The sequence below is a fragment of the Martes martes genome (assembly GCF_963455335.1).
Source record: "Martes martes genome assembly, chromosome: 4".
NCBI lineage: Eukaryota > Metazoa > Chordata > Mammalia > Carnivora > Mustelidae > Martes > Martes martes.
In genome coordinates, this window is record NC_137891.1 from 170,453,711 (window position 1) to 170,476,611 (window position 22,901).

General features: G+C 39.9%; 1 protein-coding gene across 3 annotated transcripts in view; it reads right to left on the reverse strand.

The window, feature by feature from the left end:
- PHACTR4 (phosphatase and actin regulator 4) overlaps positions 1-22,901 on the reverse strand; it is a 104,351-nt gene that overhangs the window by 47,386 nt on the left and 34,064 nt on the right. The window lies entirely within an intron of this gene.

Here is a 22,901-nt window from a genome sequence, read left to right on the forward strand (position 1 = left end):
AACGACTGAGCCACCCAGGTGCCCCATTAATTAGTTTTTTAAAGTAAATTCTACTCCCAGAATGGGACTTGAACTCCCAACCCCAAGATCAAGAGTCTCATGCTCTACCAACTGAGCCAGCCAGGTGTCCCAATACCATCAGTCTCAAAGCTCAAAACTAACTACTATATTATAGGCCTAGAACTGTAAACAAATGATTTAAATCTTCATTGACTTTGTACATTTATCCTTCCAAAGAATCTGGTAAGAGTTTCCACATACCCATTCACTGAAATGCTTTTTAAATTTCATAAAGAAACAGTTAAGTTTGGTAAAAGCCTTTTTTTATTTTATTAAGATTTTATTTATTTACTCAACAGAGAGAGAGACAGTGGGAGAGGGAACAGAAGCAGGGAGAGTGAGAGAGGGAGAAGTAGGCTTCCTACGGAGTAGGGAGACTACCTGAGCCGAAAGCAGACGCTTAACACTGAGGCACCCAGGCGCCCCTGGTAAAAGCCTTTAAAGCAGTGATGTAGTCCTCAAAGTTGTCAGTGTTGACCCTTCATGACTGGCTCTGGTTTCCTCAAATAAAATAAATCCTGAATTATTAGAACTATAATTGGGACATCTGTCTGGCCTAGCCAGTGGAGTGTGAGACTCTTGATCTCGGGGTTGTGTGTTCAAGCCCCATACTGGGTAGAGAGATTATTTAAAAAGAAAATCTTAAAAAAAAAAAAAAGAAAGAAAGAAAAGAAATATAATAGAATGCAGTCTGTCCACTAAAATAGCTTACAGCCACCTATGAATCATCGAGGAAATAGGAAATAAAACCCAAAAATTAAATCTAGAGAGAACATAAAAATCTTAAGTACCTGAGTGATTTCTATTTCTTCTTCATGGGTCTCTTCTAAGGACTATTAGAAAAACTGATAAATTTGATGCTAACTTTTTATCAAATAAATATATCAAATTTTACCTACTCAGATGAGATATTTTATATATCCGTATTAGATGGGCATTCTTCCTAAGTTAGTTATATCCTATTAGTAAGTTATACCTCCTTACCCATTTCTTGCTTTTCAAAGACCCATTCATTTCCATCTCATAGATAAATGTCTAGATGCTTATTTATCCTTATTAATCAAGAATGACAGGAAAATTTACTAGTCCAAAAGTGAATTCACCAAACTCAGGAGAGTGGTTACCTCTGAGAGCAAAGAAACAGTGTCATCACAAGGGAATGCAGGCATAGACATAGGGGTGAGGTGGGATCTCTCTCTTTTTAATTCCATCTCTTAACCTGCGAAGGGGCCCCAGAGGTTCCTTTATATTTTTCTCTATGCCTTTTTCTTTTTCTATTTATAAAACATTTCATTAAAAATTTTTAAAACAATTAAAAATTGGGGCACCTGGGTGGCTCAGTGGGTTAAAGCCTCTGCTTTTGGCTTGGGTCATGATCCCAGGATCCTGGGATCGAGCCCCACATCGGGCTCTCTGCTCAGCAGGGAGCCTGGTCCGCCCCCTCTCTCCCTGCCTGCCTCTCTGCTGTGATCTCTGTCAAATAAATAAATAAAATCTTTAAAAAAATTTAAAAATTGCTGGTGATCAAGGTAAAGTGAATCAAGTCCTGACTTTGGTCCTAAAAAATCTGTCGCTTAATGATTCACTTTGTGATCCACGTGCTTTAGTTTTAGTAAAACATGAAAAATACTTTGTAGGAATTTCACCTGGCAAGTTCTCAGCGAGAAAACACCCTTTTAGAAACTAAATAATATTAAATCACAAGACATTTGGGAATGTTACCTGTGTTCTCACACTTTTAAACTTTTCTTTGAAGTCATCAACATTTTTCATTTCTGAAAAAAAAGAGCAGCCTAGGACTGAACAAAACTTTTCTGCTGCTTCCTAAATCAAAGAGAAGGTGTAAATCTTTTTTTTTTTTTTTAAGTGTAATGTCAAGAAAGTATTCCCAGGCTTTCCCTCACTTTGTTTATATTTTCAACCCTTTAACAATTCCACTTAGAACTATTTTTCCCACCTTTACATCTTCGTCTTTCACAAAACCCCACAGCTGGGAAAGTGAATCTACAGCGACCATGGACTTTGACTTCACTTACAAGCCTTGAAACTCTTAAGCTACACTTGGAATTACCAGCTTGGTCTCTAACTATCTCCGAGACAATAACACTTCAAAAGTAAAGCACTGACTTCAGAAATGTTTATACCAAAGAACTGCCTTATGAAAAATGAACATACCAGCACAATGGGAAAAGGTGGAGACTTACTTGGAGAATGTATAGCTGAGTCTAAGAAATTATGACAATTTTTGAAAATGGTCCCATTTATAGAAGTCAACAGTTCTAGTTCTAGGCCATACATATTTCAAGTCCTGCAACAAGCTAGTAAAACAACACTGAATTCTAAATATGACATCCTGTAGTACTTATTTCTCCAAGAACAAGAATTTAATAGATGGTTTCCTAGCAGTATTATTAAAAAACAAAAAACTCCAAAGGGATCAAGTAAGACAAAGCTATGAGCAGTAAATTAATATAACTGAGTGAAAAACAACTTACAAAATTTCATTCATTCTTTACGAAGTTGTAAACATCCTAAAGTTATAAACAACAAAATCCTCACAACATTCTACTTCCTATAAAGTATTCAATTTCACCTATTCATCTGCCTTGCCTCTGTCAAGATTTTGTTTCCTTGCCTTCTATTACTCACCAACTGCATCTGGATTTACCGGTCTGGAGACGTCAGCTTGCCCCATGATTAAATTGTCTGATGTGTCTCACGACAACAAACTGTCCCGGACCAAAGAAAACTTTTCTTAAAAGATAAATCCACATTGAAAGGGGACAGGCACTCCTCTCTCAGTGTCACTGCCAGACATCAGGAAACGGCATGAGGTCTGTTAATCTGCTGGAGTTTCTGTTCCCTGTATCCCGACTTGGACACTTGGGGTTCGTACAAATACGTCTTCACTCTTGCTCTCTGCACACAGGAATGCCTGTCATTCCAGAGCGCACACTGTGAAGAGCTCAAGTGCAGGAAGGGGAGGAGACCTGCCAACTACAGGAGTGGCACAGCCCTAAAAGGCCACACCTACTTTTCCTGACCCGGAGCTTGGCGGCAGCTCTCCAGACTCCCCGACGTAGAGGAATGGGAGCCTGCTCAGGAGCCTACCGAAGAACTTGAAAACGTTCATACAGAAAACATCAGGGTTATGCACAGCAGGCTGATGGGCGCAGAATTCAACTCAAAGGTATGTGTTCAATACAGGCTTGCCTCAGAAGTATCGACTGTTCACGGCTTGCTCTAAAATTGTAGTATTTCCTCGCTGTAAGTGGCATGCCCAAGGCAGGATTTGATCTATACTTGGGGAATTAATAACATCAGGAAGGATATTTTAGGGCTGAATATACCTTTTCTAAAAATAAAAAGAAACAGTTCTGAACATTTTCCTTACTAAAATAGTAAACTTGAAATAAACGTTTGGAAGATATTATACAACATTTCTCTTTCTGCTAAAGCTCAGTAACCACCATGTCATCTTGGGGATTACAAAACTACTGGGAGTAACCCTACATGTTGCTTATAATACAAGGAAATATCAGCTAACCCCATGCAGCAACTGAAGGTCCAGCTTGCATACTGATTTTTCTTTTTTTTATAATATAATTTACATGTAGCCCAAACACATAAATATTAAGGACACAGCTTGATGAATTTTTATTTGTAAGTGCCAAAGTTTGTCAACAAATGACAGCTGCTAAAAAACAAGAGGTTTTAGTTTAAATCTTCATTTTTCAAACTGAGATCACAGAATAATTTCTAGTATTTGGACTTTCCTTTTGCCTTTCCTTAACACCTTCTCCTTTGCCCCCCATTATCTGCTTTTGATGTAGATAAAAAAAGAACCCCAAAAAACAAAAAAATTAAAAAACCCAAAGGTAACAAATAAGAAACTGATAATGCCAAGACAGTGGTTAAGAAAAAAAGTGCAGGGAAACTTAGGCAATATTTAATTGTTCATACTGGTAGTAGTCAGAAAAACATTATGTTGACCATTAAAAAGGAAAAACATATTGAAAGAATGCTCTAATGTACAAATGCCCAAAGCCTTTAAACTCTGGCACTTAGCCATCAGCCTAAAAGCAGAGCCTGTGTAACTGCAGCTTCTACACTACAAAATGGGGAGGCAAAATGTGTCAAATGCACTGCCCAGAACCTAGTAGGTGCTCAACAAAGTATAGTAATCGTCATCACCACCACTGTCTGCATCATCATGGCCATAACAACAGCATATGCTTAAGAGGGTGAGCTTTGGGGGCGCCTGGGTGGCTCAGTGGGTTAAAGCCTCTGCCGTCAGCTCAGGTCATGATCCCAGGGTCCTGGGATCGAGCCCCGCATCGGGCTCTCTGCTCTGCAGGGAGCCTGCTTTCTCCTCTCTCTCTGCCTGCCTCTCTGCCTACTTGTGATCTGTCAAATAAATAAATAAAATCTTAAAAATAAAAAAAAAAGAGGGTGAGCTTTGGGGGTGCCAAGGGGACTCGGCTGGTTAAGTGCCTGCCTTCGGCTTGGGTCATGATCTTGGGGTCCTTGAGAGCCTGCTTCTTCCCCTCCTTCTGCCTGCTGCTCCCCCTGCTTGTGCTCTGTCAAATAATAAATAAAAATCTTAAAAAAAAATGACAAAATTTTTTAAAAAAGGGGGAGGAGAGCTCTGAAGGCAACTGAAAATTTAATTCCAGATCTATCACTAGGTGTTAACACTAGGCAAGTACGTTTACCTCTGCGTCTCAGTTTTCTGATTTGTAAAGTGGGACATAACCATGCTTAGCAGCACAAGGCAGGTGTAAGGACTAAATGACATGAACATAAATAAAGCCCTCTGCAATGTGCCCAGCACACGGAAAACTCGCAATTAACGCAAGCACCAAGGATCACAGGTGTAAAAAAAACAAGTCAAGAAAGGAAAGGCCAGGAGCAGCGAACAATGGTAGATGGCAAAAAACTCAGTCATTACAAAGAGGTTAGTCAGAAACGGAAGAGGATGACATTTTTGTATCATGAATCCAGAGAGCAAAGTGGGAGAAGCAGACCAAGGAGGAAGTCTGAACATAATCAGGGCTGCTGTACAAAACATTTAGCAGATGGAACAGCGTGTACTCACACACACGCACAAACCGGAAACGGTACTGCAGCATTCAGTTGATGCTGACAGCACCGTACAAGACTACAACAATAGATTTATGGATCCTGGTATGGCTGCTGTTTACCACCTGCTAAATTTAATGCCTAGCTCGGCTTGGCTCATTACTTATTCTAGAGCACTGTGAAGGTGGCAATAAAACTTAAAAGAATGAAAGCATTCTGAGTGACCATTAACTGCCTTGCTCAGAGCCAGGACTAAAACACAAGTCTCCCAATTCTAACCCCAGGACTCACTTTGGCGCTTGTGTAAATGGTCAAGGAAATACCTATTTCCTAAAGATATATTCATTTCCCAAGGAAGCCCATTCTCTACAACACAAATCTCTCCGATCACTCTGCTGCCTCTGCACCAAGCAGATACACAATCCCTGGCCAGCCTGTTTCAGTTTCATTCCAACAATCAATATTTACTTGGTGCCAACTGGTAAGCAAGCAAGCTGAGAAACAGAGAGAGAGAGAGAGAGAGAGAGAGAGGAAGATACTGGTCCACTGATGACTTTAAAATTTAACAACTGGGGTGCTTGGGTGGCTCAGAGGGTGAAGCGGTTAAGTGTCTGCTGTTGGCTTGGGTCATGATTCCAGGGTTGTGGGATCGAGCTCCACATCGGGCTCCCTGTTTCTCCCTCTTCCTCTGCCGCTCTGCCTGCTTGTGCTCTCTCTCTCTCTCTCAAATAAATAAAATCTTAAAGAAACATATAAAATTTAACAATCAAAGCCTTGAGTTCATTCTAGTTTTCCATATAATATATGTTAGAAATCCAAAGGGCGGGCACTTGGTTCGGCGGCTGGTTCTTGATCTCAGCTAAGGTCTCAATCTCAGGGCTGTGAGTTTGGAGCCTACTTAAAAAAAAAAAAATGCAGCGTTGCCTGAGTGACTCCATGGGTTAAGCCTCTGCCTTCGGCTCAGGTCATGATCTCATGGTCTTGGGATTGAGCCCCGCATCGGGCTCTCTGCTCAGCAGGGAGCCTGCTTCCCTCTCTCTCTCTCTCTCTCTGCCTGACTCTCTGCCTACTGGTGATCTCTCTGTCAAGTAAATAAATAAAATCTTTAAAAAAATGCAAAGGGCAACCTCATTTTAACTTTATAGGAAGTAGACAACTATTTCTTAATTGTCACCTATAGAAGATATTCTTTTTAGGGTACTTTTCCTCCACAGCTTACTGCCTCAAGGAGGGGGAAGTGACATTAAAATTTGTGAATCTCTTCTTATTATATTTATGGAAAGAGCAAAAAGGCCTTATAAAAATAAAGTTTAATAGGCAAAGACAGCACTTGAAGCCCTCTAACCAGAGCCTCATTTTTTTTTTTTTAAGAATTGCTTCTAAACACTGCAAGTAACCTATAAAGAGTGAGGCATTCAAAACTCTTAGAGACGTTTAGGGGTTCCTGGGTGGCTCAGTGGGTTAAGCCTCTGCCTTCGGCTCAGGTCATGATCTCAGAGTCCTGGGATCGAGCCCTGCATCCAGCTTTCTGCTCAGTGGGAAGCCTGCTCCCCCCACCCCCTGCCTGCCTCTCTGCCTACTTGTGATCTCTCTCTCTGTCAAATAAATAAACAGAATCTAAAAAAACAAAATAAAACACAAAACTCTTAGAGACGTTTATAACTCCAAAGCCTTTGTTGGCAAGCAGGTCATATCACACACTAACATGCCACTATGACTTATATTTCAATAAGCAGTTTATAAGATCAACCACAAGGGCATAATGTGTTCATTTAAATATACTTTTATGTTGAAGTACCAGTATAAGTTGGATTACTTAGGAGAATAAACTCTTAGTGATTTTAATCACATCTCCCTCAGTTTATCTTGGTGTACTACTTTCTCCCAGCCTGAGATGTCTCAAGGAGGTGAGGTCTTATGAAAGGCTGGGAAGAAAGTCACTTCCCTCTAGGAAAGATGACCAACAGAAAGTACTGACAGGTCACACAGATACATACTGAAGAAAAGGTCTAATTTTCAACTTCTGGATCTGTAAGTGGGGGGAGGGAGCAGCTTCTTATTCTTTATCCCATGATGTAACTCTAACCTAGTCTGGCTGGCTCTGGATAGTTACAGGAGATAACATCCGACAATAACCTGTTTCTCAAACTCCATGTGGAAATTAGAAAGCCTTGTCAGGCACTTGTAAAAACTTTTCAAGGTCTCATCTATTTGCACAAATCCTTCACTTGGCCTGGATTCTACGGAGCTTCTACTCATCCTTTAAGAACTGGCTCAAACGTTGCTTCCATTCTAATGAGCCTTTCGTCATTCAAGCAGAATTCCAATAAAGATCTGCTGATCATTGATTATGTGCCCAGCAATGTGTTGGTGCTAAAAACAAGTTTTAGCCCCTAAGGTGTTGACAGCTCAAGTAAACAGGATCTATAATAATCAGTACTTAGGAACTATGCAAACAGACTGGTAGGGGTGGGAGTGTCTAGCTTTGTCCTGAGAGATCAAAGAAAATATCTCAAAAGAAGTTAGAGCTAAGATCAAAGAGAGTCAGTCACAGAAGAGATGACAGAGGTGAGAAAAAGATACAAGCATTAAGACATAAGATTGGAGAGGTAAAGAGCTGATTATGACTGATTGTGCTGGACATATCACCTTAAATTGCAATGATCTTCTGACCTCTCTTACAGGCTAGAAACTTCTCTTGGGCAGGGACAGTGATGTATTTATCTTTAAACCCTCCATGCTTCACACAACTCAGTGCACAGTGGACATGCGACCAATATTTAGTAACCTTGGACAAAGGGAAGAAACAACATTCTTCAATTTTAAGCTTTGCTAAAAAAATCTAGTGAGGAAAGTGCTATAGATGGAGGCTCTAAGAAATCGTTCAAAACAACTCAGAGAATTGCTGTGAAACTCTTGCTTTTGCGGGGGCGGGGGGAGGGGAATGGCATGTTGGTTTTTGAGAATGTATGATGGTTTTTGAGAATGTACGCTTTGCAAGTAGTAACTTTTTTCAAAGGAGACAAATCTGTCAGGTAAATGTTTATATAAAACCCCACATAATCACTACTATTAGGCTCAAGTTCCTCAGCAGAAAGCACGTGTGCTTCATATGAATGAGCCTGAAGAACAGGCTGAAAGTCAAGACAGAGGCCCTGGTATCACTGGATACTCATCTTATTTACCCCAGATGACACCAGTTTCTTTCTGTAGCTGGTTCACTGGATGCAGAAGTAAACACACCTGCTTCCTATTCTGCATCCAATAGGGTAATTCTTGCTGCCTGACTACCCTGACTTCCAGAAGGCAACATGGCTTACCAATGAAAGAGAGCAGAGGCTCTGGAGTCACAAGTAACTGTAAAATTTCAGCTTTCCCATTTACTGATTAGGCAAATCTGAACAAGTTACTTAACTTACGTGAGCCTCAGTTTCCAATCTGCAAAACAGACAGAATTACAGAGATGTTGTGAGGATTAAAAAAGAGAATTTCTAAAAAGAGTCGGATGAGTGAAGCTGCCTAAAATATTTGGCCCCTTCTCACCCCACTTGGATTCTTTATGAAATGATTCCCCCCACCCAGTGTTTAAATACAAACTCCATAGTTCTTCAAGAAAAACTGAGAAGATTCTGATAGGCTTTTCTGTCACAGAGTCAATCCATAGGGCAGGCCTCCAGTAACGCGCATGTCTGAGAGCCTACAATGCGCTGGCCTGTGTTTATGGGAGAAAGAAAGGGAAGTCCCGCCGTAGGACTGCTTTCGGCTCTGTGCAATGGGAGACCTCAGGCTAGAACCTTGGTGTTAGATTCTGCCTTTTCGCTTTCTCTTCAGGTTTTTGTTTTGAAGACAGTAAATTCTTTTTTTTTTAAAAGATTTTATTTATTAGCTAGAGAGAGAGTACTCGAGAGTACACGTAGGGGGAGCAGCAGGCAGAGGGAGAAGCAGGCTCCCTGTTGAGCACGGAGACCGATACCAGAATCAATCCCAGGACCCTGGGATCATGACTTGAGCCAAAGGCAGCCACTCAACCAACTGAGCTACCCAGGCATCCCAAGATGGTAAGTTCTTAAGGATGCCCTAGGGGTCAGGAGATGCTTCTAGAACTGGAGAAAGAGTGGTAAGAAATGTATTAAACAGGAAAGTTTCAGTTAATAAAGATGAAAGGGTTTTTTCCACAGTTGGGTTAAGGATTTGCAGAGTCAGAATGCAGTAGAGGCAGTGGGAAAGGTAGGCCCGGACAGAAGTGAGAATTAGCTGAATGGAGATGAGAAGATGTGGGGGAAAAAGAAATGTACCAAAAGATTCACAGGTTGTAAGGCTGAGAGGGGAAAGGGAGGTGGGAAGAGGCTGTAAGTGACACCGACGGAACTTTCAACCCATCATATGACATCAAATTATTGCCAAGCACCCCTGTGCTTCTGAAATTCGACAGCAGAGTCAAACCATTGACTTAACCAATTCAATGTTACGTTTCAAATAATGCCTCTAAGATGTGGTTTAATATGGGAGAGAGCAGTGGCCATAGTGCACTTTATTATAACGAATCTAGCTCAGTGTTTGCCATACAATGCAAAATAGCTGTTTAATGAATTGGATTATTATTGGGAAACCACAAGTCTTATTTATTCATTCCACAAATATTTCCTGAGCATCTCTAAAGTATCAGGTTATTATTCCAGGTGTTGGGGACACCGTAGTGAATACAGTGGCAAAAAACAAAAAAAAAAAAACAAAACAAAACCCATGCCTTCTTTCTAAGATGTCAGATGGTAATAAGGATGATAGAGAAAAACTACTCAGGAAAGGGCAGATGAGTAGGCTAATGAGAGTGCTGCATGACAAACTGTGTGAGAAGGGCCTCACTGGGCAGATGACATGAAAATAAAGACCCGAAGTAAATAAATTCCCCAATTAACTTCCTCTGTCATCTTCCTTGCTTAGGCAGACCTCGTTTTATTGTGCTTCGCAGATCCTGCATTTTTTACAAACTGACAGTGTGTGACAACCCTGTGTCAATCAAGTCTATTGGCACTATTTTTCCAACAGAATTTGGTCACTTTGGGTCTCTGTGTCACATTTGGTAATTCTTGCAATATTTCAAACTTTTCATTATTATAATATGTTAGAGTGATCTGTCATCAGTGATCTTTGACGTTAATATTGTGACTGTTTTGGGGCACCACGAGGCCCCCATGAGATTGTGAACTTAATCATACGTGTTGTGTGGATTCTGACCTCTCCACCCACCGGTTGGCTACTCCCCCATCTCTCTCCATCTCCTCAGGACTCCCTAGCCCCTGAGACAGAACATTATTGAAATTAGGCCCATCAATAACCCTACAATGGCCTCTAAGTGTTCAAGGGAAAGGAAGAGTCACAGGTCTCTTCCTTTAAATCAAAAGCTAGAAATGACTAAGCTTAGCGAGGGAGGCGTGTGGAAGACCAAGATGGCCAGAAGCTACACCTCTTGTACCAGAGTTAGCCAAGTTGTAAATCCAAAGGGAAGGTCTTGGAGGAAATTAAAAGTGCTACTCCAGTGAACACATGAGTGATTAGAAAGCAAAACAGCCTTATTGCTGATAAGGAGAAAGTCCGAGTGGTTTAGATAGAAGATCAAACCAGCCAAAAATTCACTTAAGCCAAAGCCTAATCCAGAGAAAGGCTCTAGCTCTCTTCAATTCTGTGAGGGCTGAGAAAGGTGAGGAAAGCTGCAGAAGAAAAGTCTGAAGCTAGCAAAGGTTGGTTCATGAGGTTTAAGGAAAGAAGCAATCTCCATGACATAAAAATGCAAGGAGAAGCGGCAAATAGTGTTGTGGAAGCTGCAGCAAGTTCTCCAGGAGATCTTGCTACGACAGCTAATGAAGGGGACTACACTAAACAGATTTTCAATGTCAATGAAAACAGCCTTAAATTGGAAGATGATGCCATCTAGGACTTTCACAGTTGAAGAGGAAAAATCAAATGCCCGGCTTCAAAGCTTCAAAGGATAGGCTGACTCTCTTGTCAAGGGCTAATGGAGCTGGTGACTTTAAGTAGAAGCCAGGGCTCACTGACCATTCTAAGAATCCTAGGGCCTTTAAGAACTATGCTAACTCTACTCTGTCTGTCCTCTACAAAGGGAACAACAGAGCCTGGATGACATTACATCTGTTTACCACATGGTTTACTAAATATCTTAAGCCTACTCTTGACAGCTACTGCCCAGAAAGAAAATTCCTTTGAAAATATTACTGCTCATTGACAATGCACCTGGTCACCCAAGGGCTCAGATGGAGATGTACAGTGAGATTAACTTTGTTTCTATGCCCGCTACACGGCATCCATTGTGAAGCCCATGGATCAAGGAGTAATTTTAACCGTCAAGCCTTATTATTTAAGAAATGTATTTTGTATAGCTGTAGCTGCGATAGACAGTGATTCCTCTGATGGATCTGGGCAAAGTAAAATGAAAATCTCCAGGAAAGGATTCACTAATCTACATGCCATTAAGAACACTTACTTAAAAAAACAAACAAACAAACAAACAAAAACAAGCCACTCATGATTCATGGGAAGGGTTTGTTCAAATATCAAAAATCAACACTAAAAGGACTCTGGAAGAAGTTGATTCCTACCCTCCTGGATGATTTTGAAAGGTTCAAGACTTCAGTGGAGGAAGTAACTGCAGATGTGGATTTTAAAAGAAGGAGAAATAGAGTGAGTAATGGAGCCTGAAGACGGGACTGAAATGCCGCCATCTAATGATCAAACTTGAACAGATGAAGTGATGAGCAAAGAATATGTTTTTTTTTTCCCTAAAGATTTTATTTATTTCACAGACAGAGATTACAGGTAGGCAGAGAGGCAGGCAGAGAGAGAGAGAGAGAGAGAGAGAGAGAAGCAGGCTCCCCACCGAGCAGGAAGCCCGACGTGGGACTTGATCCCAGGATCCTGAGATCATGACCTGAGCCGAAGGCAGAGGCTTCAACCCACTGAGCCACCCAGGCGTTCCAAGAATGTGGTTTCTTGAGATGGAATCTGTTCCTGGTGAAGACTGCTTAACCAACTAAGCCACCAGGTGCCCCTAAAGTATTTTTATTTTTTTTCCAGTAACAAAATATTTTTTAAAACATTTATTTATCTGAGAGAGAGAGAGAGAGCGCACGCGCGAGCATGTGAGAGAGTGGGGAGAGAGGGAGAGAATCTTCAAGCAGACTCCCCGCAGAGTGCAGAGCCCCACACAGGGCTCAATCTCATGACCCAGGTGATCATGACCTGAGCAGAAACCAGGAATCAGATGCTTACTAAGCCACCTATTGCCCCAGCAACAAAGTGTTTTTAAGATAAGATGTGGTATGCCTGGGTGGATGAGTTAGTGAAGCCTCTGCCTTGGGCTCAAGTCATGATCCCAGCGTCCTGGGATCAAGTCCCACATCAGGGTCTCTGCTCAGTGGGGAGCCTGCTTCTCCCTCTGCCTGCAGCTCCCCCTGCTTTTGCTCTCTTTCTCTCCTTTCTGACAAAAAAACCTTTAAAGAAAAAAATTTTTTTAAATGTATACATTAGTTTTTTAGGGGCACCTGGGTGGCTCAGTGGGTTGAGCCTCTGCCTTCGGCTCAGGTCATGATCTCAGGGTCCTGGGATCGAGCCCCGCATCGGGCTCTCTGCTCAGTGGGGAGCCTGCTTCCCCCTCTCTCTCTGCCTGCCTCTCTGCCTACTTGTGATCTCTCTCTCTGTCAAATAAATAAATAAAATCTTAAAAAAAAATAAAATGTATACATTAGTTTTTTAGGCATAAAGCTACTGTGCCCTTAATAATAGACTGCAGTATAGTGTGAACATAACTTTTACATGCACTAGGAAACAAAAATATTCATTTGGCTCAGTGATAGCTGCTTTGCTGCAGTGGTGTGGAACTGAACCCACATTATCTCTGAGGTAAAACTATACTGTAGTTCCCTCAGTTCTAACAGAAGCAAAATAAAAGGTGACACTTCCAAAGGTACTACAAATAAATATTGATTACACTGGAGTATATTTTACAATTACAATAGAGTATATTACAATAGGGTATATTTTAATGACTGGTCACTGAAGTAATGGTTGTCAAAGGTGCTGTTCAGTTCTCAAATACCTAAAGAGGCATTGTCTCACACTATGGTCACTAGGTCCACATGATTATTTAAATTTATTTGGCTCCGTTGCGCAATGGATAGCGCATTGGACTTCTATTTAAATTTATTTATTTAAATTTATTAATAATTAAATTATTTATTTAAATCCATTAATATTTAATGTACTTATATTAGACATAACTTGCAATTCAGTTCCTCGGTTGTACTAGCCAAATTTCAGATGCCTAATAGCCACAGATGGCCATTACACTGGACAGTGCAGATCCAGAACACTTCCCTCACCGCAGAACGTTCTATTGGACATGCTGAACCTAAAGGGTTTTTATTTTTATTTTTTTATTTTTAAAGATTCTTATTTATTTATTTGACAGAGATCACAAGTAGGCAGAAAGACAGGCAGAGAGAGAGAGAGAGAGGAGGAAGAAGGCTCCCTGTTGAGCAGAGAGCCTGATGTGGGGCTTGATCCCAGAACCCTGGGATCATGACCTGCGCGGAAGGCAGAGGCTTTAACCCACTGAGCCACACAGGCGCCCCCCTAAAGGGTTTTTAAAGGCCACTAGGAAGCTTTCCAGTAGGAACAAAACAGTTATCTCAAAAAGTCTTCTGTATCTTTACATGATTTTATAAATCTTCCCAGTCTGACAGAATCTGTCAGTGTATGGTGTCTGTCTTCCACAGCACCAACCACTAAGCACCACCTACTAAATGCACTATGTGCGGAGGGAACCTGACAGTTAAAAAAAATGTTTCTTTTTATACAGTACTAACTAGTGAGCTATGAATACTCTTTCTTTAGCAACTGAATTACTACTTTTTGTAGTAATACTCAGTTAGTCTTTGAATATTAACAACAGTTCAAAGCCTAAGGAAAAATGTTTTTTTTTTTTTTAAAGATTTACTGAGAATTACATGTGTTTGTTATCTATTGGAAGTTAATACACCTCCATCTTACTGGCTTTCCATTTACTATTCTTTCTACTCCAAATAGTACTTTTTCATGGGCTGAAAGTAGATTTTAGTAGTTACAGTGAAAGTGATGATGAGTTTGAAAGAAAAAGGTACTTTATAAAATATGACATTCATAAAAACTAAGTCCCAGTGGCCTCTACTAAGGAACCAGAAGTTATCAATGATGTGTGAAACTAAACAGTCAGAAGTCAAAGAGCTGCCCATCCCAGGGTTTTGAAACAAACCCAGTGTTCCCCAGTGAAGTGGCATTCATTGCTGGTGACTCAGAGAGATGACTCTTAGCCACGGCCGCTTCTCTCCTTCCGTCTCTCTTTCATAACTCTTTCTAACTCATCTCACCCTCAATCTCACTTCAAGTGAGAAAGAAATCTAAACATGACCAAGGAATATTCTGAGCCACATATTCAGTAAGAATACCATAAATGTCTGATAACAGCTATAATATTTGTAAAAGTTATTCAGGAATGTCCAACAAGGAATCTTAAACATTCTTTTTTTAAAAAAAGAATAAAGCAGGAGAATAAAGCCTTCATCGTCTACTAAATAAAAATTCTGAGTAATCAGCACCTGTCTACACTATGAGTCAACAGCGATTCCTGCAATAGGAACCAAGGATGACCGTGTTGGTGGTGTTTCTATCAAACTCGCTCCAGCCGGTAATTCAAACACACTTTATTCTTTGATTTCCATGTATGAGGTATCCACCTCTTTTGTACCACTCTCTTCCCTCAAAACCCTCAATCTTTCACAACCGCAGATTCTGGGAGAGGAAGCACAGGAGGGAATGTTTTGGATTATACAAAATTGTGTTTCTAAATCTTGTTTTAAAATAAAAGTACAGTGCAGGTGCCTGGAGCTCTGACTCTCGGTCTCGCGGTTCTGAGTTCAAGCCCCACACTGGGTCAAGAGATTGCTTAAAAATAAAATCTTAAAGAACAAAAGTAACAAGGAAACCCATCAACACTTTAGGAAAACAATCCAGTGAGGTCAGAGAAAATACGGTCAATGTGCACTTTTGCTTACCTGTCTATGGCTAAAGCAATTAGCCTCATGCTACTCTAACCTTTTGGAAAAGCTAATAATCTTTATCAGCACTACTGATGCCATCAAAATGTAGTCACCAAATAAAGTCTTTCGAGATGCAAATGTGATTATTGTTTTTCAGCTTAAAAATAATTTATTTTCTTGGGGCGCCTGGGTGGCTCAGTGGGTTAGGCCTCTGCCTTTGGCTCAGGTTGTGGTCTCACGGTCCTGGGATCAAGTCCTGTGTAGGGCTCTCTGCTCGGCGGGGAGCCTGCTTCCCCCCCTCTCTCTACCTGTCTCTCTGCCTACTTGTGATCTCTTTCTCTGGGTCAAATAAATTAAAAAAAAAAAATCTTAAAAAAAAAATAATTTATTTTCTTGAAAAAGCCCTAATGTAACAGGATCCAGTTAGCTACTGAACACTCCCCTGGTTACCAGGCCTACGCATCAAGGGTCTTCAGAATACCCTCTGTCCTAAAATCCAAGGAAAAGGTTATAACCAGTCTGTTGTATGGATTTGTAGTGAAGGATAAGAAAAAAGATACAGGGCTGAAATAATTCTTCTGGGATTCACTCACTTGGGGCAAAAAGTCTTCTGTACCTTTACACGATTTTATAAATCTTCCTGGTCTGACAGAATCTGTTGGTGGAGCACAGCTTTCAGTCCGAACGTCGTCCTCTGTGTGTTTGGGCAGTGACAGCTTACTTCTCGCTGCCTCCAGCTTTACTCCTCTCTTATCTGTCCTCAGAAGTGCTGTTTGTAACAGCACAAATTTAACAGTGTCCTTTACAGCTCACCAAAAAATCCTTCAAACCCCGACCCCAGCCTCCTAACAAGCCTCTTCTCTCTCTTATTCCTCTCCCAGACCTGCTCATCTTCAGTCCTAGGACGAGTCTTCAGTCCCACTGCACCACTTGAAATTCCTAAACTGTGACATGTTCTCCTGGGCCTACCTACCTATGCATCTGCTGTTCTAGCTGCCTGGAAATGCCTCTCCCTCCCCACAATCCCTCATGTGGCTAACTCCTCTTCCTTCAAATTCCAGTTTATGTATCATTTCCTCTTCGAAGCCTTCTTTGGACATCTACCTTTTGGTACTTACGACTGAGTTAAGTATCCCTCTTCTGTGCTCCAAAGTCACCTTGAATATACCTCTACATTTGGGGTACACATTACTTTTGTTTTAGTTACCTATTTATTTACCTGTCTTTCCTACAGTCTTTGAAAGCAGAAATTGTCTTTATAGTCTCAAAAAGTAACATACTGCTCAGCATATAGTAGGCATTCAATAAATATTTGGAAACAATGGACAGAGGCAAAGGGAAAATTGGATCTTTCACTATTTCAGCCTATAGGTACCCTTTCAGGTTATGGAGTATTTAAGTTGGGGAAAGTGCCAGGTTTGTAGGTAATGAACTTACTACAATAAATCACTTAACAATTTTCATGACAAAAAAGAAAAAGACAGGCATAATTGAAATTATCTTGCAAGATCTGGGTTAAATGTTAGCACAAATTCACTGCCATATATGCTTACAGCAACACAATCTTTTGATTATAGTTGTTTTAAGATTTATAAAAAACTGATTAACTCCCTCCCCCCTGCCCCCCGCCCCCGTCTGCTCTTCTAGTTTCTAAGAGAAACAGTTAAGTTACAAGGACTAAAATAGCACTAGGAGTTTTTAATCACTCAAAGCTGATTTCTTATCTCTGCTTTTTCTCCCCTTCCTCAGTGTTTCCTAATCATTTCATTACATGGTAAAAGTTTCCATCAGAAAAATCAGAACATGAAGAAATAAAATAATACTAAATTATCTATTTTGTTACATATGAACATCTCTAACAAAAGATCTGATGAAAAAGAAAGCTAAACCTTAGAAAGAGTAAGTTCAATTTCCCATGCATTCTTTCCTCTCATTGTCTATGAATAGTAACAGCTAACATTAACTGAGTGTGTATTATAATGCCAGGGACTGTATTTTTTTTTTTTTTTTAAGATCTATTTATTTCAGAGAGGGGGAGAGAGAGAGAGCATGCACCAGCAGGAGCAGAGAGAGGGGCACAAGGAGAGAATCTCAAGCTGACTCCACGCTCAGCATGGAACCAGACTAGGGCTCTATCCCATGACCCTGAGATCATGACCTGAGCTGAAATCAAGAGTCTGATGCTTAACCAGCTTAAGCCACACAGGCGCCCCTGTTCTAAGTGTTTTACATGTATTAATTAATCTAATTCTCACAACAAGCACATAAAAAGGATTCCATTTATTATTCCACTTAACAGATGAGGGAACTGAGCCACACAGGGGTTAAACTTGTCCAGTGAGTTCAGCGCTTGTAAATGGCAAAGCTGGAGCTTGTATCCAAGTAATCTGGAGGTGACTCTCTACTCCTACTAATACATTGTAGAATTAAACATACATTGAATTCACACTATTTATTTATTAAATTTTTTAATTTAAGATTTTCTTTATTTATTTGACAGACAGAGAGAGAGAGAGAGAGGAAAAGAGGGAACACAGCAGGAGGAGTGGAAGAGGGAGAAGCAGGCTTCCCGCCGAGCAGTGAGCCTGATTCGGGGCTTGAACCCAGGACACCGGGATCATGACCTGAGCTGAAGGCAGATGCTTAACAACTGAGCCATCCAGGCACCCTTACACAATTTATTTTTAACCTTAGAGAAAAACCCTAAGAGTCATTACTTTAACAAAAGTAAAATTTGAGAATAGAGCAGTTATTTAAACTGTCCAAAATGGCACTGTTAAAATAAACAAATATTTGTTCTCTTGGCTCATCCCTGACATTTCCAGTATGGCCACCAATAAGAATAATGCTTCTTATCATAAAACCAATTTTTAGAGGAATTTCTTAGAAAATAAATGAAAGGTCTAAAATCAAGAAAAGTTGGCTATTTGGGACAGAGACATTTCTACCACTCCTCAAATTAAACCTACAACAAAAATACTCAAGCTCCAGTGTTTCATGAGAGACACAAATTACTGACGCACCTTTAACCCACTCTGGGGGCATTATTAGCAATATAAAACTATGTTTCATCACCAGGAACTGTCTCTCTATATCTTTTTTTAAAGACTTATTTATTTGAGAGAAAGAGAGAGAGAGAGAGAGAGAAGAGAGAATGTGGGGGGCGGGCAAGGGGAGAGAGGACCTCAAGCCGACTCCCTGCTTAGCATGGAAACCGACTTGGGGCTGGACCTCAGGACCCTGAGATCATCCCCTGAGCTGAAATCAAGAGTCAGACGCTTAACTGACTATACTACACAGAAGCCTCTATTTGTATCTTTAAGGTAATTAGGAAGTCCCTAGTTTTTCCTATTTCCCCATGTTCTCCAAATTCTCTTGATACCAGACAAATATGACAAAAATTCTCCTTAAAGAAACCACCATGGCGGGGGAGGGGCAAGAAAAAAAGAGGAATCACCACTAAACTATTCAAAGAACACAGATATAGAAAAGGAAATATATAGCTATACAAGCAAGTTTTGTTTTAATAACTTCCTTACATACAAGTCATGCTGAATAAGATAACATAAAATTCCAGTAACACAACTCTTTGTGTATGTATAAAAACATTTCTTCATTCTGCCTCACATTGACAGTTCTTAACCTCCTCTTTGAGAGTTGAAACTGTATCTTACTCATTTTTTTTCTCCTTCATGGGAGCTAGGGCAGTGTGCCAACAAAAATTTATTGAATGAATTAATGAATCGGTCTGCCAGCCAGTCATCCAACCATCCAACCTTTTCATCTTTTGGTGAAGTGAGGGTATACAGTGAGTATGAAAATAAATGATCATGCAAATCTAATTGAACTTCACTATAACTGATGTTAAGCCACTGGCCTTGGATACATTATGAGATTAAAACCAGAACTAAACAAGCACATCCCTTTAGTATTGGCCAAGCTCCACCTAGCAAGAATGTCTTTTCTTGGGTGCCGCTTCTTTCTTTTATTATTTCAGACATAACAAGGGTTCTTGCTATTCAAACCTTTTGATTATTGAGCTCTAAACTGAAAAAGGAAGAGACTGACCTCTGGGGCCTGGAGGTGGGAAATAGACAAAAGAAAGCAGCCAAACCCACCTGTTTTATAGCATTTGAATTATTTGGGTAGATTAATGAGGAAAAACAAGATATAGAATCATCAAAGGGAATTTAAATATGAAATTTAAAAATATTTAAATAGTCAAGTCAAATGTAGTATTTAATCTTACAAAGTGGAAAAAACGGAAAGCAGTAGCTACAGACTACAATCTGCTCTGATGTTGTTCTGGCTACTAACAGAAAAACACTGGTTTGATAAGGAAAAAAACAAGAGTCTTCAGCAAGGAACTGAAAGCCACTGGCACCGTTCCACAAACAATCCATTACACTGCTATCACATTCCTGTAATGGAAGCCTCCATTACAGGGGTGTGGGGTGTGTGTGTCTCTGTGTGTATGTTTGTGTGTGTGGCGGGGGGTATGTGGTGTGTGTGTGTGCGCACACGCGCGCGCACGTGCATGTGTTCTGGACTCCACTGATGTTCAAACAGCAGTCTTGTAAATACTATGCTGTTTTTCAGTCAAGTCAAAGGCCTACCATGAAGGGTCATTTATTTTATTTTTTTAATTTTTTAAATCTTATTTACTTGTTAGAGAGAGAGGTGTGAGAGAGAACACAAGCAGGTGGAGTGGGAGAAGGAGAAGCAGATTTGCCGCTGAGCAGGGAAGCCCGATGCGGGACCCGATCCCAGGACACTGGGATCCTGACCTGAGCCAAAGGCAGACGCTTAACTGACTGAACCACCCAGGCGCCCCAAGAAAGGTGATTTTTAACATGACAGAACTCTGATCAGGCCCACGATGACAACCACTGAAGCTGTTTTGAAATGGGAAATGTTTATACTAGTCTTATTATCAACTTTTAAATCCCACTGATCATACTTTAATTTGAAATGGAAAGAAAGTTGAGGAAATACATTTTTAAAATTAAGGATATTTACTTATCACGTAATATTAATACATAAAAGTTTCAAAAACTTAAAGGCTTTTTTCATTTAATAAAAATAATACACTTTTATGGCGATTCACAGACCTGTACCCCTGGGGCTAATAATACATTATATGTTAATAAAAAAATAATAATCCACTTTTAAATGGGAATATGCCATAATCACTGTGATGTGCACACTGCTCTTTATCAAGGTTATTTCTTTAAATAGCAAAGAAAAGCTTAAAAAAGTAGAATAATAAAGGGCTATTATTTTAGATCTTAAAATACAACTATTACAATAATAAACAAGGGCGTCTGGTTGGCTCAGTCGGTTGAATGTCCAGCTTTTGGTTTCGGCTCAGGTCATAATCTCAAGGTTGTGGGATGGAGCCCTGCTTCAGGATGCCTGCTCAGCCAGGAGTCTGCTCGCCCTCTCCCTCTGCTCCTTGCCCTACTCATGCACTCTCTCTGAAAAAAAAAAATCTTAAAATAATAATAATAATAATAAATAAAGTAGAACTGGTGTAAAAACTGACGGGTGGTTCAACAGAACAGGACAGTCCAAAAATATACTTGAGATCTTACAGACCCTAGCTTGACGGATACGGCACCATAAATCAGCAAAGAAGGACAGTTTGTTAACTACTTAATTTTTTTCTAAGTTATATTTTGTACACTGTGCCAAATATCACAAGCCAATATAAATTCACTTCAATTATTAGAACTGCATTAGATCTATATGGTAAATTTACTAATACATGGTACCAATAATTTTTTCCATTTCTTTTTCTTTTTTTTAAGATTTATTTATTTATTTGAGAGAGAGAAAGAGAGTATATGGGCGGGGGGTGGAACAGGGAGAGAATCTCTAGCAGACGCCTCAAGTGCAGAGCCAGATGCCGATCTTACCACCCTGAGATCATGACCTGAGGCAAAATCAAGAGGCGGAGGCTTAACCAACTGAGCCACCTAGGCACCCCAATTTTCCCCATTTTTTGACACAATGCATCTGTTCACTCTTCAACAACAAATCATTCTTAGGTATCTCATAATTTGGGTTATTACTGTAAACAACTTTTTTTTTCTTTTTGTAAATGACTTTTAATTCCTGTGGTTTTTTGATATAATTTATTATACATACACTTAAATGATTCACTTTTGAACAATTATTTTGCATTTAGTCAACTATTTTTTTTTAAGATTTTATTTATTTATTTGAGAAAGAGAGTGAGAGAGCACGAGAAGGGGGAGGATCAGAGGGAGAAGCAGGCTCCCCATTGAGCAGGGAGCCTGATGCAGGACTCTATCCTAGGACTCTGGGATCATGACCTGAGCAGTGGCTTTGGCCTAACCAACTGAGCCACCCATGCGCCCCTTAGTCAGCTATTATATTGAACTTTTTTCCAGCTGCTTCTCTTAGGAGCATTTTTCTGAAGATAGAGTAATATTGGCCAACAAATATACAATTAACTCATTCATTATTGGAACTATATCTCTGTGGATTAGTCTTTGTCTTACTACACTAAGAACTCCCCAAATCATGTTAAATAAGGGAATAGTGGGCTTGTTGAGCGGACTGTCCTCTTCTTACTCTAGTGGTCATTTCTTCAGTATTTCAGACAGTCATTCTTTATCATGTTTAAGGAGTATATAAACATATTGTAAAAGGAAAAAAAGGAACGAAAGGATATATACAACAGTTATGCTACGTGTTATCATTGGGCAGTGGTGGTCAAAGGAAATTGTATCTAATTTCTACTAAATGTGTCTTAATGCTACCAACTTTTAAATCAATTTAGTAGCAATGTAGGTGCTTTTTGTTTTTTAAAAAAATCATCCCATTCCTAGTATAAAAAACGTTTTTTGCTGGAATAGTTGAATTTTATCAAAAATTCTTGTCACCTCCAGAAATGAGCATATAATTTTCCTCCTGTTATTTGATTTACTGATATACGAATGTGTTATTATTTATAGATTCCTTAATATCTTTGGGTCCTAAAAGAAATCCTCTTGGTCATATTCCTTTAATATACTGAGATATTTGACATACCAAATGGGGAAAAAAAGTTCTGAATTGGTATGTTAGAAATGTATAACTATACACGTGTGGCACAGTCAACTGTTACGCATCCAACTCTTGATTTTGGCTCAGGTGGTGATCTCAGGGTCGTGAGATCAAGCCTGGTGCCAAGCCCTGTGTTGGACTCCACACTCAGTGCTGAGTCTGCTTAATATTCTCCCTTCCTCTGTCCCTCCCGCTTGTGCTTTCTCTCTCTCTCTCTCAAATAAATAAATAAATCTTTAAAAAATGTATGACTATACATGTAATTGTTCTGGAAAAGATCATGGAAGCAGATACATGAGAATGGTATCAATGGTAATCAGTAGTTATCACTGGGCATGAGTTTCTTCTTCATACCACTTTATATTTTCTAATTTTCCTGGAAGAAATATGTGTTATTATTGTAATCAGAAAAAAACACAACAATGTTTATTAGATTTATTCTGCAAGTACTTTATATAGCTTTTCCAGAACTGTATTTCTTGAGATAGAACAAATGTCACTTTTATTTTTTTCAAGATTTTATTTATTTATTTGAGAGAGAGAAAGAGAGAAAGCACACAGGTGGGTGGAGGGGGAGAGGGAGAGGAGTGGGAGAAG